The sequence below is a fragment of the Meriones unguiculatus genome, chromosome 3 (assembly GCF_030254825.1).
Source record: "Meriones unguiculatus strain TT.TT164.6M chromosome 3, Bangor_MerUng_6.1, whole genome shotgun sequence".
NCBI classification, from domain to species: domain Eukaryota; kingdom Metazoa; phylum Chordata; class Mammalia; order Rodentia; family Muridae; genus Meriones; species Meriones unguiculatus.
The window spans coordinates 90,912,853-90,918,852 of NC_083351.1; the positions used below are offsets into that span (position 1 = coordinate 90,912,853).

At 36.3% G+C, this 6,000-nt stretch overlaps 1 pseudogene; it reads left to right on the top strand.

Annotated features, from left to right (window-relative positions):
• The window catches only part of LOC110561551 (zinc finger protein 208-like), a 41,464-nt pseudogene extending 35,707 nt beyond the window's left edge, over window positions 1-5,757 (top strand).
• Window positions 5,758-6,000: the final 243 nt, after the last annotated feature.

A 6,000-nucleotide genomic window follows, 5' to 3' on the forward strand; every position in this document is an offset into this window, starting at 1 on the left:
CCTCTTTCCTTATAAGCTTCATACTAGGATAGAAATACTGGTTTTCCAGACACCAAAATAAAGCATCATGTTCCATTTTTATACCAACAGGTCTTGCTTTCTCTAAGCCATGTCTGATCACATTTCTGGAACAAAGAAAACAACCCTGGAATGTGAAACAACAAGCAACAGTGGCCGTTTACCCAGGTATGTGGGAATGTTGGAACAAGAGGAAATAGAGGAGAGGACCAAAAATCCAACAGAATGCCAGGCTTTTAAAATGTGTATTGATAAGCTATTTCATGGAAATAATTTGTAGGAGTCTCCATTTGTTTCTCTTACTATCAAACAAGACATCTCATGAGGATGGCTATCGTATTTTTTTAAATGAGTATTGGATTTTTTTTTTTTGTGTGTGTGTGTGTGTGGTGCCAAGGATTCAACCTGCAGCCTCAAAAATGTTAGGTAACAACACCACTCACTTTTTAGTTTGTTTTTTATGATTTATTTATTATTTATACAGCATTCTGCCTGCATGTATGTGTATGCACCAGAAGAGGGCACCAGATCTCATTACAGATGCTTGTGAGCCACCATGTGGTTGCTGGGAATTGAACTCAGGACTTTTGCAAGAACTTTTGCAAGAACCATCTCTCCAGCCTTGTATCATACTTTTAAGTCTGCTGAGTCTTGTTCTTCCTCTCCAGTAATCTGTGCACATATCCATACTATCAAAGTAATTCCTTTTGCCTATCATGATAGATGTTTCATTGCTGTGTAAACGTCAATTTATACTTGTGTCTAAAGACCTCTGTATCAGACCATTATAATACAGTAGCCACAAGTGAGAGTCTCTAGTTTTATCTATATGCTCACTGATTAAAATTGTCAGCTCAGAGCTCTCTGTGAGTGCATTTTTAATGATTTTTAGATTTTTTTATTTTTTTATTTTATGTATATGAGTGTTCTATCTGCATTTACACCTGCTAGAGGAGGGAATCAGTTCACATTATAGATGGTTGTGAGCCACCATGTGGTTGCTGGGAATTGAACTCATGACCTTTGGAAGAGCAGACAGTGCTCTTAACCACTGAGCCATCTCTCCAGCCCTTTTTTTTTTTTTTTTTTTTAAGATTTATTTATTATTTATACAGTATTCTGCATGTACGTATGCCAGCAGGCCAGAAGAGGGCACCAGATCTCACTATAGATGGTTGTGAGCCACCATGTGGGTGTGGGAATTGAACTCGGGACCTTTGAAAGAACAGTCAGTGCTCTTAACTTCTGAGCCATCTCTCCAGCCCTTAATGATTTTTAAAACTCTGAATGTCAATGATTTAAAATGTATTTGTTTTTATAGTCCTAGCCAAAATCTGGAAGATTTTTTTTTTTGGTAATTCATTATTCATTCTTTGAGGATTTTCTGGGTTCAAGATTCTCCTTGTCCTATTTGGAATTCCATTTTCTGTGGATTTGTTTTTCTAGTCTAGTTTGTCACAAATAAGTTGATAATGTGCTTAGATGGTAGTGAAGACAATGTAAGACAATAAAACATCTATTAACTACATCTATATTTTAATTTAGTTTTTATTTACCTGTTTCCAGGTTTTCTTTTTTTAATTTAATTTTTTATTTTTATTATTAGTTACATTTTATTAACTCTGCATCCCAGCTGTGTCCTGCTCCCTCATTCCCTCCAATTCTACCCTCTCTCCCTCATCTCCCCCCTGCCCCTTTCTAAGTCCACTGATAGGGGAGGACCTCCTCCCCTTTCATCTGACCCTGTTTTATCAGGTATCTTCAGGACTGGCTGCAAAGTCTTCCTCTGTGGCCTAGCAGGACTGCTCCTCCCTTGGGGGGTGGGGAGGTAAAAGAGCCTGCCATTGAGTTCATGTCAGAAATAGTCCCTGTTCCCCTTACTAGGTTACTGAGCTACCATGGGCTACAGCTGAGCAGTTCTAGGTTATATCCATACATTGTCCTTGGTGAAGTATCAGTCTCATAAAAGACCCCTGTGCCCAGATATATTTTGTCCTTGTGGAGCTCCTATCCTCTCCATGTCATACTAACTCCCCCTTCTTTCATGATTCCCTACACTCTGCCAAAGGTTTGGTTATGAGTCTTAGTATCTGCTTTGATACACTGCTAGGTAGAGTCTTTCAGAGGCCCTCTATGGTAGGCTCCTGTCCTGTTACTTGATTTCTCCTACATCCAATGCCCACCCCATTTGTCTTTGTAAGTGAGGATTGATCATCTTACCCCAGGTCTTCTTTCTTGTTTATCTTCTTTAGATTTCATTATGTTTATCATATCTTATAGGTCTATATAAGTGAGTATATACTATGTGTGTCTTTCTCCTTCTAGGATACCTCACTCAGAATGATCTTTTCTAGATCCCACCATTTGCCTGCAAATTTCATGATTTCCTCGTTTTTGATTGCTGAGTAATATTCCATTGTGTAAAAATACAACAATTTCTGTATCCATTCCTTCATTGATGGACATCTGGGTTGTTTCCAGGTTCTGGCTATTACAAATAAAGCTGCTACAAACATGGTTGAGCAAATGTTTTTGTTGTGTACTTGAGCAACTTTTTGGATATATGCCTAGGATTGATATAGCTGGGTCTTAAGGAAGAACTATTCCTAATTGTCTGAGAAAGCGCCAGATTGATTTCCAAAGTGGTTGTACCAGTTTACATTCCCACCAGCAATGGAGGAGGGTTCCCCTTTCTCCACAACCTCTCCAGCATGTGTTGTCATTTGAGCCAGATTTTCATAGTACAGTCAGTAGTTAGTATGCCAAATGAATATTTGTAGAAATTATGCTGATTTTATCATCTATTTATGAATAGATTTGATTCACAGATAATTTTAAATTTATAAATTTTATTTTCAATTGTATAAAATAAGTATCTTAAATACTTTGAATATGCTCTTCAATAGAGTTAAGTATTCAAATTGTTATGCAATATATTTTTAGAAAATGTTTTTTTTTGCATGTTTTTGTTTTTGAAACTAACTTTATACTAATGAAATCGTGTACTTTTGTCTTTATGCAATCTATTTTATTCAACATTCTACTGTAAGTTTTAGTTTTATTAAAATAGAATCTTCATGTAATTCAGGACATATAACATATCCTTGTGTTTTATTTCAGTTATCGTAGCAACTTTTAAGAGTTGTCCTTGTGGTAGATAATAATATGATTACCTTTTAAAGATTGAATAGTAGTCCATTATTTGTATATTCCATATTGCCATCATTTCAGTGTAATGTTTAGGTTATTTCTGCCTGCGCTGTTTCTTCTGAGTAATGCTGCAATAATTTGGAGTATAGAAATATGTCTATATTTTCTAGTTGATGTGAGGGTAAATTTTATATACAAATATAAAAATGCCTATATTAACGATAAGCATTATAAATAAAAATATTATCATTTTTATTGATACCGCATCATTTATTCAACAGGAACAAAACCCTATAAATGTAAAGAATGTGACAAGGCCTTTGTTCGGAACTCACTCCTTATTCAACACCAGAGAAGTCATACTGGAGAGAAACCCTACAAATGTGAACAGTGTGGCAAAGCTTTTAGCTGTTCTTCAAGCCTTACCCCCCATCAAAGAATTCATACTGGAGAGAAACCCTACAAATGTGAACAATGTGGTCAGGCTTTTAACTGTTCTTCACACCTGTATAAGCATCAGAGAATACACACTGGAGAGAAACCCTATAAATGCACAGAATGTGGCAAAGCTTTTAACTGGTCTTCAAGCCTTACCCAACATCAAAGAATTCATACTGGAGAGAAACCCTACAAATGTGAAGAATGTGGCTTGGCTTTTAATTGTTCTTCACACCTGTATAGGCATCAGAGAATTCATAGGGGTGAAAAACTTTACAAATGCAAAGAATGTGGCAAGGCCTTTAACTGTTCTTCATACCTTAATTATCATCAAATACTTCATACTGGAGATAAACCCTACAAATGTGGAGAATGTGGTAAAGCCTTTACCATGGTGTCTTATCTTACTCGACACCAGAGAATTCACACTGGAGAAAAACCCTATACATGTAAAGACTGTGACAAAGCTTTTAGTAATTGTTCAGCCCTAATTCAACACCAAAGAATTCACACTGGAGAAAAACCCTACAAGTGCAAAGAATGTGGGAAAGCCTTTAATAATAGTTCAAGCCTTACTCATCACCAAAGAATTCACACTGGAGAAAAACCCTACAAATGCAAAGAATGTGGCAAGGCCTTTAATTCTTCTTCACATCTTAATTATCATCAGAGAATTCATACTGGAGAGAAACCCTATAGATGTGAAGACTGTGGCAAAGCGTTTAATAATTTTTCAGCCCTTATTCAACACCAAAGAATTCATACTGGAGAGAAACCCTATAAGTGTGGAAAATGTGGCAAAGCATTTAGTAATTGTTCAGCTCTTAGTCAACACCAAAGAATTCATACTGGAGAGAAACCCTACAAATGTGAAAATTGTGGCCAGGGCTTTAACTGTTCTTCAAATCTTAAACAACACCAAAGAATTCATACTAGAGTAAAACTCTACAAATATGAAGATTCGGGCAAAGCCTTTAATAATTATAAAGCCTTTACTCAATACCAAAGAATCCACACATACTGTAGAGAAACCCTATAAGTGTTAAACACTTTGTAGAAGTGTTTAAGCAGTTTAAGTGTAGTTTTACACTTCTACAACTTCAAAATTTTATACATAAGTGTAAAAGGAACTTTTATTCACCTGTTACAGTTGTTGTCTGAGAGGATTACTGCCTTTGTCTTCTAACCTAGGCCTAGTCTTGGAAGCTTCTAGCCTCTGTACAATGTAACCTAGGCCTAGAATGTTTTCAGCCTCTTGAGACTTACTGCTGAATAAGCTTATCCTTTCTTGTTCTTACTGAGCTCTGGGCTGGCTGGTTCAACTCAGCTGTTCTGGCTCAAACTCCTTTTCTAGCTGACTTATTCAATCTGGCTTTTTTCTTGGCCCCTGAATTGCTCTGCGTGGCCTCAAACTAACTCCAACAATCTTTTCTAATCTTCTGGCTCCTTCTCATTCTCTGGCTCATTCCTTCTTCACTTGTGTTGTTTATCTGAATCTTGTCTCCAGTAAAAACTGCCTCCCGTTTCTCTATGCATTGCCCCTTAAATAGCTTCCCTTTCCTGTCTGTTCTCTGAGAGTTAGGTGTGTCCTATTCTGTCAAATATTCTCTGATTTGTCACTTTCTCTACCACTCAATTAAACATCACTTTCAAACATGGGTGCTTCCTTCCACAAACTAACTTAATTGTTTGGGATTAAAGAACCTGGACCACTCCTGGACCTAAGCTTTTCTGCACCTCATGCTTACTCTAAACCAGGCTGGCCTTGAACTCAGAGATCTGCTTGCCTCTGTTTCCTGGGATTAAAGGCATGTTTGCATTCCAGCCCCATCACACAGACCTAGAAAGTCTTTGAATGTGATCTCTTGCCAGAGCAGCCATGTTCTGAATTAAAATTCCTCTACACTTAAGATAAACCCTACAAATTAAATTATGTGTCAGAGATTTTTTTATTGGTGAGAAGCCTTGCAAATGTGAATAATGGTATATGACCTCTAATTGAAGCTTGATCTTCATTAGCTTTCAATGAAGTCATATTAGGTAGTAATTTTATACATGTAATGTCTTTGGAGGAATTTAGTCTAATATTTATACTTTGGAAAATAAAAGTATTTACACTACAATACATGTAAATAAAAAGAATATAACCAAGCCTTTGTGCATACTCAGATCTTACTAAATATAAGGAAATTATTATAAGAGACACATCCAATGAATATATGTAATGTCACAAAAACTTGAATGATTCTTATAATTTACAGGGCATTGTTATTTGATATAATGGAAAGAACTGTCAAGGATATCAGAATCTTGCAGATATCAATATTTTATGAAACCTAATTTACTGTATAGCCTCACTTTTCAAAACTGAATGAAGCACAGATCTCAAATGAT